This window comes from Pimephales promelas, chromosome 10 (assembly GCF_988280905.1).
Source record: "Pimephales promelas chromosome 10, fPimPro1.hap1.1, whole genome shotgun sequence".
Lineage (NCBI taxonomy): Eukaryota > Metazoa > Chordata > Actinopteri > Cypriniformes > Leuciscidae > Pimephales > Pimephales promelas.
Window position 1 is genome coordinate 8,135,939 of NC_142778.1, and position 12,756 is coordinate 8,148,694.

General features: G+C 35.3%; 1 long non-coding RNA gene across 1 annotated transcript in view; it reads left to right on the forward strand.

Moving 5' to 3' along the window:
- The window catches only part of LOC148977299 (uncharacterized), a 33,721-nt gene that overhangs the window by 9,153 nt on the left and 11,812 nt on the right, over positions 1-12,756 (forward strand). The gene's annotated exons all lie outside the window — the stretch shown is intronic.

Here is a 12,756-nt window from a genome sequence, read left to right on the forward strand (position 1 = left end):
AGGGAATACAGGAACAAATCTCAAATTTCACCCTCCCCTTCCTTCAACGCCAAACCCTCCCCTCCAAACTGTTTTGTGTCCGATGGTCCGTGGAACAAAAAAGTGTTAATCCCAATCACAAATACATGTCATAAGTAGGCCTACGTAAGCAGAAAATGTAAATCTAGAAGAGACAAAGTGCTTTTTTCTGAGCACTTGAGTTAGAGACAGAGTGACTGGGCAAAACTGCATACATGTGTGAAACAGATGAAGTTGTCATACGTACAGTATTTGTGCATTTTCATGAGAACATGGGCATAATGAGGGTTTCACCTGAGCACACACAGAAAGAGAGAGGGGCAGTGATTATTTCGGCACGGGGGGTTGTCGTCCTTTTACACGTACACACACTCTCTTTAGCCCTTTCTCTATTATTCTGTGAGAAGTGTTTTTTTAAGGTAGGAATTAAGTGGAAAAGACCACGGGAGGCCTATTTTAAAAACTGACTTCGACCTTCAAACATCCTCAAAACTCTGCATATGTTTCTTCAAATCTGCCTGTTAATGTTGGTATTCAGTGGGAGTTTAGATTGTTATACTGCCCCAGAAGTCTTTCCTCATTGTCTGACAGGGCAGCAAGGGAACAAGTCAGCTGCCTAAGTTTTCTGAAGCAGACCCCATTTTGTTATTTAGGTTAGAGCTCAGCAGATAGAGTTGGCATGATGCTGTTCTGGTCATGGTGAGGATCAGATCAGGCCAAAGTTAGTGTCAAAGTTAGTTTCGGCTATAATCTCAAAGAGCCAGACTTTTCACTATAAACACAAACAGACCAACAGCATATAACAGATGATATTAAAACAAGTTCACATTTCACCCCCAAAAACTGTTAAAAGTTCACTTAAAAAAAAAAATGCTGATAATTTACTCACCCCCATGTCATCCAAGATGTCCATGTCTTTTTTTTTAGAAATTAAGGTTTTTTATGAAAACATTCCAGGATTTTTCTCCATATAATGCACTTGGTCCAGTGGGGTCCAAATGGTTCAAGGTCCAAATGAGATTTTCGTTAAGGAACGAAATGACTCGAAAAAAGATTTGTTCATTTTGATGAATGAGTTCGAACAGGAGAGTCATGAACGCGAATCACAGAAGAGAGCAAGGCGAGCATTTGTGCGTATAAAACTTTAACTTTTTTATTTATTTTTGAAATGGCCGATCGTTTCGTTAGATAAGACCCTTATTTATCGCCTGGTATCGTTTAAAGCCCTTTGAAGCTGCACTGAAACTCTAATCTTCATTTCATTTCGACTGAATAAAGAAAGACATGGACATCTTGGATGACATGGGGGTGAGTAAATCATCAGCAAAAGTTTTTTTTTTTTTTTTTTTTTTTAAAGTTAACTACTCTTTTAATTCTTTCATCATTTACCCTCATGTCATTCCAAACTTGATTGATTTTTTTTTTCTGTGGAAGATAAAATTAGATCAGTGTATAATGTCAGTGTATTCTTGTTCATAATAGAAGTCAATAGTAACCAAAATGGTTACCGACATTATTCAAAATATCTTACTTTGTGCTCTGCAGAAGAAAGTCATACAGATTTCGAACTGCTCTGCAGTCATACAGATTTCAAACAACATGGGTTAAAAAAAGGGGGATACTTTATTTTGATAGTCACTTTAGACATTCTTCAAATTATAAGTAACTTTTCAACATGTCAAGTAACTCTCATTAGAGTATTAGTATATAGTAGACTGTCAGTAGACTGGTAGGTCATGGTTAGGTGTTAGGGTTCGGGTTAGGAGAATAAGTTGACTTGTAGTCGCCAAGTTACATATAGTCAGTTGAATGTCTGTTGGGGGACCAACAAAATAAAGTATTAGCAGATAGTAAGCTGAAAGTCAACTAATACTCTAATGACAGTTAGTTGACATGTAGTTGAAAATGTCTAAAGTGGACTATCGAAATCAAGTGTTACCAAAAAAAAAAAAAAAAAAAACAATCATCAGGGCTGAACTGGATTATTATTCACCAGTTGTGGGCAATATTATTAATTTTACAGTATATTAGCTATGTATAGTGCAAATCTATCGAAAATAGTGACTATACAGGGATTTTTGGCATATTCTTTTCAGCATGCTGCTTTGGAACACACTTTAAATTCCCATACTATTTAGGATAGATAGATTACACATTGGGATGCAGACTCAGAGGGAGAGTCTTCATTATAAACTTCTGGCAGGTGTGATTGAGCAGGTTGGAGTTGAGCTCTGTAGAAAGGAGGCCCTCCATGAGTAGGACTAAAAGGCCTTCTTTTCATTTCTAAATGGTATTAATTTCCTACAGCTAAATATCTTTAATATATTGATGCCACTAATTTGGCAAATTGAAATGTCTGTTAGTTCCAATAGAAACCTGTGCACATGAATTGTTTTGGCTGCCATTATATTTCACGCATTGTTTTATTGCACTACACTTACACTATGGCCTCCTCTTATATCCATTGGTGTTATTTCCACATCTGTATTCTTTTGTTTTTATTTTTAACTTTGAGTAATTCTTAAAAAGCAATGGCCCAAATATGAATGTTACCACCTAGTGGATCCACCAGTAAAAAATTGGAATATACAATCATTCAGCATTCAGCAGTAATGCACTATCCAATTAAACCATGCGTTAAGTTTAACTTCTGAAAGTTGAAAAAAGTTGTGGTCAGGGTTATGGCCAAAATCAATATTGTCACTAGTAAATCCATTGTAAAAAGGTATCATCTGCAATCTGGCATTCGATTTTCATAATGATTTATGTCTCACAGTTCTAATCCTACATGTTTATGACTACGAGGAACGTGAAATGGAAAGTCAGGTTTTGCCTGAAGTCTAATTGGCCTAATTACATACTATCTGATTCATTGAAGGTTCCTTCTGTTTGTATTGTTTGTATTATTCATCTTCAATGCCTCTTGAGGTCTGTTACATACACAAACTAACAAGCCTTAACCGCAAAGAGAGGGACTGAAACCCTGCCTGTGTTTGGAGACGAGACACAGTGGTTTTGTATTTCTGAGTGTGAATGTTTATCAGTAGGAGGGTCTTTTGTTTCTCCGATTATTTAGCAAACACACAGCAGGTCTATCAGCATATGAACAGGGAGGTTACGCATAACAGAAAGGAAGCAAGCCACGAAACCACCATGCGCACACACTACATGCATCTACATGAATGCGAGTACATCTACGGGCCATGAATGCCGGCACTCATACACTTACAGTGTTTTCCTTGGACATCAGCCTAACCCAACAGTGCTGTAATTGAATGCATTCACTGAATCTTCACATTTTTGCGCCTGATGCACACCTCTATTGTGTGTGTGCTTTAAGAAGACCCATGTTAAACACACACTGAGCATGCTGCCTACTCTTTTATCATATACTTTTGCAGCTTTTCCTGAGTTGTAATAATGATCAGAAGCTGACGAGTAAGCATGAGCAGGGGGTAAAATTGTCTTTTAGCTACACATTCACTTGTGTAGAATACAAGAGTGTTCATTTTTATTCAGTATTTTAATTGAGTTATACAATTGAGTTGAGACTACATTAATGATTTTTTAATGGTGTGAACGTATCGTTGCTGATTGGAGAAACAAAGCATTTAAAAACGCAATGAAATGCTCAATTGCGAAATGATTTGCTGTTTCGAAGTGATTGAAAAAAAAAAAACACAGGCTGGCGCCACCTGCTGGTCAAAATAGTGTAAATGCAAAGCAAACTCAGCCCAAAAATGCATCATGACACCTTTTGCAAATTAATTAAAAAAATTAATAAATAAATACAAATATTTTTGTGTGTGTGTGTGTGTGTGTGTGTGTTATTAGTTAGGCCGAAATATTGTGAAAATATTCACATATAGAAATACTCATGTAAGATGTTGGTGTTACGAAAAAGAAGTATATTTCAAGTTCATTTTATGTAGTATACTTAAGTAATGTTCAAGTATATTTTTAAGTATACATTATGTAGTAAGTATACTAATGTCACTATGTACTAGTAGTAAACTTGTAAGTGTACTATTTTAATACCGCTTGGGACTAAATTGGCCCACTTTTAGTACATAAAAGTATATTTTTAAGTGTACTATAAGTGTAACGGTAAGTGCACAACTAGTTCATAATTATGTATCTCATGTGTACTGCAAGTCAATTTATGGGTATAGTAGTTTACTTTTTACTTATACAAGTATACTTTGAATACTTAATTATACTTTTAAGTATTTCTGGATCAAAAGATTTAGTACAAGAACAGGACAAATATACTTGCTTTTCTCTCAGAATAAGTCAAGTACACTTAAGTGTAATTTGAAGTATATTTCTGAGTAGTACATACAGTATAGTATACTTCTGAGAAGTACAGGAAAAATAAACTGAAAGTATACTTTCCTATTTTTAGTTTAAAAGAAGTATACTAATGGCACACTTGAATGAGTGAGCCATCTGTGTGTGCCCCCTTGACTTTGTTGTTTGGTTGCTTTCATCTCTTTCGGTTTTCTTCTCATGCATTGGTTTGCTAAGCTGAACATCCAATCTGAGTGATTTCTGCTCAGTTGCTCAAAAACTAGCAGACAGTTCACAACAAACCGCTAAAAACTGGGCTGACGGACGTTCAATGGACGCCCGACTTTGGCCAGCAACTGATCATCGGTGTGTCAAGGGTTTGCTTTAAACCTCACTAAAACTCATAACACACCGCACTATTTCACTAATTACCAAATGGCTCATGGCATTGTGTGTCCATTTGCTCTGTGAATAGAAAATAGCCTGACCAGCTTGTCTCTGTGTGTGTGCTGTGCTGGGGAGCAGATCTCCTGCTGGAGCTTTGACCTTCCTTTGCTGACTCTGTAGAGAGAAGAACAGGTCAGGCAGTAGGTTTTGAAGGCCATGGCCATTGTGTGTTGTGTTTGTACTACGATTCTCATAACAATAAGGTTTGTGACCTTTGTGTTGCCTTTCTGCTGTCCATGGTAACCCCTTATCCATTGATCAATAGCTTGTATTCTGTCAGGTCCTGTAATGCAAGGACTGACTATACTCTGTTGTGGTTATGAATATTAAACTCTTTCTTGCATTCATGAATTTTCAGTGCAAGAAGCAAAACCATTCCAAGTGTGCTTTTAAAAAAGTGCTCTTGGCATACACGTCAGGCCCTCACACTCTCTGCCTGTAAAGTCTGTCTGTAAACTGTCTCTCACCTTGAGGCGCTGAAATATTTCCTCTGCATCTGTTGCTAGTTAGAATTTTACCTTCGTAATAAAACACATTCTCAGCATGTTCGTCTCTTGTTAACAATAATGAACCATTTTTATGGCAGAGGTTTTTATCAACTTCATCTGTGGCATGCTGTCTGTTATCAAAGACAATTATTTTGAATAATAATAATAATAATGATATCATCATCATTATTATTTGTATTAGAGATTTTAAAAATGAAAGATTTTAAAGAAATGTTTCCTGCAACAAAAATATTTATATAAATTGCTATCACTATTTATTTCAAAGAGCTGTATGAAAGACAATTATTTCAATTAATCATACATTTTCCTGATATGTCACATTAAGAAATCATGTTCATTTCAAATACTTACATCACTGACAACAGTAGTCCAGACAGGATATTGTCATCTAAAAAGTGAAGTTGTAGCCCTCAACTGATGTTGATGTTGTCATGTTGATGTTGCCACCCTCTACCAATCTACCAATCACGGAGTCAGTAGTGTTGCATTTCGACATTCCGGTTGCCAGCTCTTCTCTTGATACCACAGCTGCAGAAACAAACGTGTCGGATAAAAAAAATGTCTAACGTTGTTAGAAAAAAAAAACTGAAGAAAAAAAAAAAACTGTTAAGAATCCAAAATAAATAATTAACAGAAAAAAAACCTCACCGTGTAGGACTCGTCACTTGCCATTGGAAGTTTCTTGTAGCAGCATATGTTCCTGCTGGATCCTGAAGCATATCTGGCAACTTCGAGTCAAGGGGGAAGGGGCGATACACCGCTCTACAGTAATTTGAAAGTGACTGCAGTACCAGTTTTGGCCACAATCTTATTATCTTATATATAATATATGCAACTGGTCTTGTTTCCCAAATTAGTTCAGCCCAAAGTAGTTGTAGTCATAGTAGTAGCAGTAGTACATGCCTGTGTTTCTATGAAATACTGCCAATATCGTTTCATAAACAAAAAATATTTATGGCCTGTATACTGTATATTCTCAAGTAGCAATGTGGAGAAAAAGTTTGGTTTGAGGCCTGATTATGTGGTCAGGCAACAAACTACCTTTTTGGACCTCAAAGCGCCCATTTAATTTAAAAAAATAATAATAATTAAATGTATAATATCACCTGACATGTCTGTTCAATGAAATGAGGGGCTGAAGTGTGTGTGACCATTTTGTTTGGAGGTGGAGCAGTCCTTTAATGAAGCAAAGCCACATGGTACATGGTGCCACCAATTACATTAACATGTATAAGTAAAAAATAACTTCATATTAAAAATAATATGCATGTTCATCGGTATGTAAAGAAGTTTGTTTGATTGTTTAAAGATTTATATTGTTTTTAATTAAATACTAAAACAGTGTTTTTTGTTCGTTTCCTCAGGGCAGCACTGTGGAGTTAGACCACTTTTGTCCAGGCAATATAATAGGGTTAGGGCCATGTAGTGCATTCAAATTCTCCTGGGAAATTTGTTTACAAATTTGGAAAACTCAAAGAATTATGTGTCATAATTTGTGTTTCATTGTTGTTGTTGTTGGTGGTGTTGTTGTTGTATACTGCAACAGAGAATGATGGGAAATGTAGTTTGGTTACTCATGCTTATATCAGCTCATAAAACTGAGTAGTGTTTTCTGGCAAACCTGATCTCTCTTCTACATTAACAGGACACATAATATGTAGAAACTAAATTGTACTGTCGGAATTCAGAATTAAATTTCTATTTTCTTCCGACATTGCTTCCTACTTATGACTTTGTGGTGATAACTCATAATTACAATCTTTCTGACATGAATTGAGCGCATCAATAGTCAATTTTTTTGCAATCTACTGATACTTGCAGGAAATGGACATAAGAACATTGAGGGGCGCATTTTGGGATGGATATATTATCAGGGACCCCCCAAAAAATAGGGCTTCCAAAAAATATGTGAAAGATTTTTTTCCCCAAAAAACAAAAATCATGCCATAGAGGGTTAGAATAGCTTACAAAACAAAAAACAGACATTTATCAACTACAAACATAGTCCCACCTCCGATTATTTAGCAACAAAAAAAATCAACAACATGATACAGATGACGTCCGTAGAGATAAAGTGTATTGAACCAAGACAATTGCTTTAGCTTATCAGGTGTGCAGTATTTTAGCTGTTTTTCCTACTTTTATGTAACAGTCTTGGGTTTAGATGGTTCTGGCTCTGTGAACTTGGGTATGTGTGTGATGCTCGTGACAACAGGATTTAATCTCTACAAGAAGGCAGGGCAGCTCATATTAGTCTTTTATGCTGAGACAATAGCAGCTTTTGTGTAGAGAGAGAATGGCTTGCATTGTACTGCCGTATAAGGTGCATTGTGTGTGTACGTATGTGTGTATTTGTGTTTGTGGGTGTGTATATCTTTTGTGGCTTAGAAAATGGATACATCGGCCTGACTTGCCTTTCAGACGCACACAAAACGGCATGTACTCCAACACAAAGACTGGCGTCCTGCTGTTTGAGGGATTTAACTTATGACTTGATGACCGACGGACCCTCCCTCCCTGAAACCATGGCGACAACAATCAGAAAAAAAACGTAGAGTTTAAGACAGCAAGAAACAACACAAACTCAAAGCAATAGACATTTCTCTCTCTATGTCTTTGTCTTTCTCTCCCTGTCTATCCCCAATGTGTTTCCAGTCTGCTGAGCTGAAGGTTATTGAGCTCCTCTGTGATCAAAGCGTTTACTATTCAAACCACTGACCCTCTAGCCCACAGCTAACCAGAGGACCCGAGCACTGAGGGGCCCTTTACATCTCCTGTTCACTCTCAGCCTCTATTTCCATGTCTATTTCATACTCGCTAGTGATATATTCACACGTCTGGCAGTGTAAAGGAGTACCGAGAAGGAGGCGGTGCCCCTGCTGTCACTATACAACATCTTCAGTGCCCTATGTTGACAGTGAACACGAAACGGCCTTCACAACTCATTTTAGCACTGTAAAGACATATTTCAAAACAAAACATTACAATTTTGTCCATTAGGAATTGAATGAATTGAGAAAAGCTGATGTTTGACTTGCTAGCATCATCAATGGTGACACAATAAATATTTAAACTTGCAATCACTTTATTTTCATGGTCCACTTTAGACATTTTAACTATGAATACATTGTCAAATACATGTCAACTACCTCTCATTCGAGTATTAGTAGAATGTAAATGGCAGCAGACTTGGGACAAACACAACCCATATAGATTTACTCTCTGTTGGGTGCCATTTAAATTACAGATGATTTCGAAATTATGACAGAAATATAATACTACACTATAAAAAATATTTTCAAGATTTGTTATCACAACATATTTTCTTTTGTCAAATCAACTTTATAATAATTTATTTAGTTGAGATAACTTATTATTTTGAGTTTCTGATGATTAAATTAATCTCCTTCATTGTATTAACTCACTTTTTCCAGTTCAATCAACTTAAAATTAAGGCAACCCAGGTTACTTACTTTAAGTTAAACCAACAATATTTTTTTTACAGTTTAGTAATCACAACATTTTTTCTTTTGCCAAATCAACTTAAATAATTCATTTAGTTAGTTCAGATAACATATAATTTTGAGTTTCTGATTATTAAATCATTCTCCTTCATTGTATTAACTCACTTTTTCCAGTTCAATGAACTTAAAATTTTAAGGCAACCAGGTTACTTACTTTTTTAAGTTAAACCATTCATATATATATATATATATATTTTTACAGTGAAATTGTGTTGTAGAATTTACCTCTCAAAGTCTTAATAACAACAACAATAATAAAGTAAATTATTAAAACGCAATTATGGACTATCATACATTGCTTGTTTTAATTTAAATTGAACTTTTTAAGGAATTAAATTCCCTTTTTAATTTATTTTTATTTTATTTTTTTATTTTAGGAATTAAATGTGTAAACAGTGTAAAGTCCAGATTTGTTATCACAACATTTTTTTTTCTTTTGTCAAATCAACTTAAATAATTTATTTAGTTCAGATAACTTATTATTTCGAGTTTCTGATGATTAAATCAATCTCCTTCATTGTTTTAACTCACTTTTTCCATTTCAATCAACTTAAAATTTTAAGGCAACCAGGTTAAATTTTCTTTAAGTTAAACCAACAATATATATTTTTACATTTTTACATTTTACATTACAATATATTTATACATTACAGAGTCAGAATGTGTGTTAAAGAAAGCAAATGACTGCTTATTGATTTTAACAACAAAACATCTCCAATCAGTCATAAATCAATATTTAGCATTAGCATATATGTATTGCAGTTGGTCATTCACTCGATAATGGTTTATCAGTAATCCCAGACATGCTGACTTTATCTAATCCTCGTGCAACTGAATATTCATTATTCTTTATAAATATTTACTTTTCTCTCTAGCTAAGAAGAAAAACAAACATTGATATCATTATCTATACTCGACATCTTTATGCTTTTGCATCTGCTGAATAACTAACCTACTCATTGTCAAAAATTGCATTTATTCTTTATGTTTGTCTCACTCACATTCAGCCTTGTAGAGTATATGCAGTTGTGATGTTGCTGTTCTTCAAACAGCATGCTAAATGTTTTTTAATCATGCAGAAATTAAGCAGAGTGTGAACCATTGTTAACATTGTTTTTGCCTGTTTATAAATGTCATAGTGTATTAGAGTAACACTGTTTTCCAGATGTAGATTTCAGTGTGTTTTGTTTTGTAAAATTCTATAAATTCTTATTCTCTTCTCTTCACCACTTTGGACAAACATATACATGCGCTGGATGGGCTGTACAGAGATTTGTTAAGCAGCTATAGATCCTGCAGAGACCCTAAGAAAGAGAGACCCCAAGCAGGCTTTTAATAAACCTTACTAAGACCCCATGCCCTAAGAGTCTGAAGCGCCCCTTCTTCTCAGAAATGGAGAATAAACCCTTTATCACAGTCAGGGGAGATAGAAAAGAAAAGCTTAAACAGAGAAGTCACATTTTAAATAAACTTTTAGCTTTTTGCAGTTCACTTCTTGTCTTGCGGTGTGACAAACAAATGTTTTAAAGTACAAATGAAGAGTTCAGATGCAAAAGCCTCTAAGTGCCATTTGAAATTTTCTTCTAAAATGATCATTTTTTATCAAGCTTGTATATTTAAGTTCAGTAAGTTCCCTTAAATGGCAATGAAGATTACCTATTAATTGTCATTTAAGTGAAATTACTGAACTTAAATATACAAGCTTGATAAAAATGGTCATTTTAGAAGAAAATTTCAAATGGCATTTAGAGGCTTTTGCATCTGAACTCTTCAAATATTCCAATTATCCAATTGCCTTTGAAGTATTTTGTGATAAATGAAGGATTAGAATATGAAGAAGTTAGAAAAATTATATTTTTTTTCAAGTCAGTTTAAATGGATACACAAAATTAAAATCTTTGAGTCCTAATAATGCAAACAGGGAACGTTCTCAGAACATTTTGGCAAGTTATGTACAAACCTTCTTCCAGTAACATTACAGAACATTTGTTCAAATTTGGCTGTGCTGAGTTTCCCAGAGGCATCGTAGTTGATCGTAGAAAAATTGTCTTCAAAAAATTGAAAATCAATTTACTATATGTTCACACCGCCGCCGACTTGATAAGTGTCACTATATGACGTCATAAGTGTCACTATATGACGGCCTAGGATGAGAATGCGTTGCATATTCCCATAGGTAGAGCTTGACTAATGTGACCTGCCATGAACTGACAGCCCATTCTCACCCCCAAGGCGTCACTTAACTGACGCCTTGGGATGCATTTGGACATGCTTCAATATCTGACGCTTTAGGCGCCCTTTAGCGTCAGTTAGATGACGCCCTAGGATCGCGTGTACCCTATCCCCACCCCACACCTAAACCTAACCGCGTCCTCTAACAGACGCTTTCCTTTAGCGTCAGTTAGATGACGCCGTAGGATCGAGTCATGTAAGTGACGCTAAAGGGCGCCTAAAACGTCAAATATTGAAGCATGGTCAAAGGTGACGCCTTGGGGTGAGAATGCGTTGGAACTGAAGCTACGCTTAATATTTAGAAGAATATTTCACCATAGAAAATTAACACAGTGGTAATCCTAATCCATACGACCCTAGTTGATGAATCAATATCTTCTGAATCGAAACAATGGGTGTGTTTGAGTATATAACTATATACCTATAAACCATCGCTTCCGGCAAACTTTCCGTTGAACGGCAGCACATTGTGAAGCATGATGTAAGCACATTGGGACCACCACTTTGCGCTTTCACAAAGATTTACAACGTTCTGATTTATTCATCAAAAGAACGCCCTTACATAAGCAATGGTTTATGATTTAAAAACATACAAATATTTTTCTTACTTACTTGTAGTTTCTCTTCAGAAGTCATTGTTTCCTCAACTGTTGAATGGATTAAAGTCATGTTTGTTGTGCGTGTTTTTTGAAGCTTTTTTATCCACTTGCATTATTTTGTCTCAGAGATGGATTATTTTTCTAAAAATTTCTGTTTGTGTTCCACATTAAAAAAATAAAGTCATATACATTGGGGATGGCATGATACATTTTCATTTTGGGTGGAGTGTCCCTTTAAATCCCTATTGTGATGTACATCCAAGTGAACAATGAAACAAATATATATATATATATATATATATATATATATATATATTTTTTTTTTTTATTAAAGATTATGGGTTCACGTGAGGGGACATTCAAATAAAAAATTATGATGTGCACAGATATATCATTTAAAAAAATGTTTGATTTCATGGTGACTTCAATGTCAGGTCAACAACCCATATATTATTATTATTATTTTATACATTAAGTATATTAACATAGTAGGTTGTAATTAAGTTTATTGGTCTGTAGATCATACACGCAAACCCTTTGTTCACTCTGGTTTGGTGCTTACCTACAGTGTTTTTATTGCTGTGTTTGTGTGTTGGGATGGGAGTAGCACGTTATGACAGTGATCAGGTGCTCTTGTGTTGTCTGGCTGCTTTTTTGTGGTTGGGTTTTTCCGTGACCCTCCTCCCGACAGTATACACACATGCACTAACTAACACACACTCTGCCCCAGGGACAGGCCCAGGTGAGAGTGTGCCACAATGACGTATATCTTTAGAGCTCCTTCTTAAGAAGTGAAGAAGAAGACTGGACAAAGGTCTTTTGTTTTCATAATTAATCGATTATAGATAATGTTTTCTCCTGTGTTTGTATCCAATATGCATAAAAAAGTGAATAGACACAAACTCATGTATGGCCGCACCTTGAATCCTTATTGATGTTACGTATGCCAACACTGATCTTGTTTTTTTTTTTCTGCACAGTGAATGCAAAAAAAAAAAAAAAACCTGATATGTGAAAATATCTAAAAATTGTGCTTCTACATCAGCGTCACCTCCAGTCTGTAGCCTTGCGACACTAGTGTGAACTGCTGAGTTACTGTGTTTCTTTAGCATCACTGTGTTATCATCATTCAGTGCC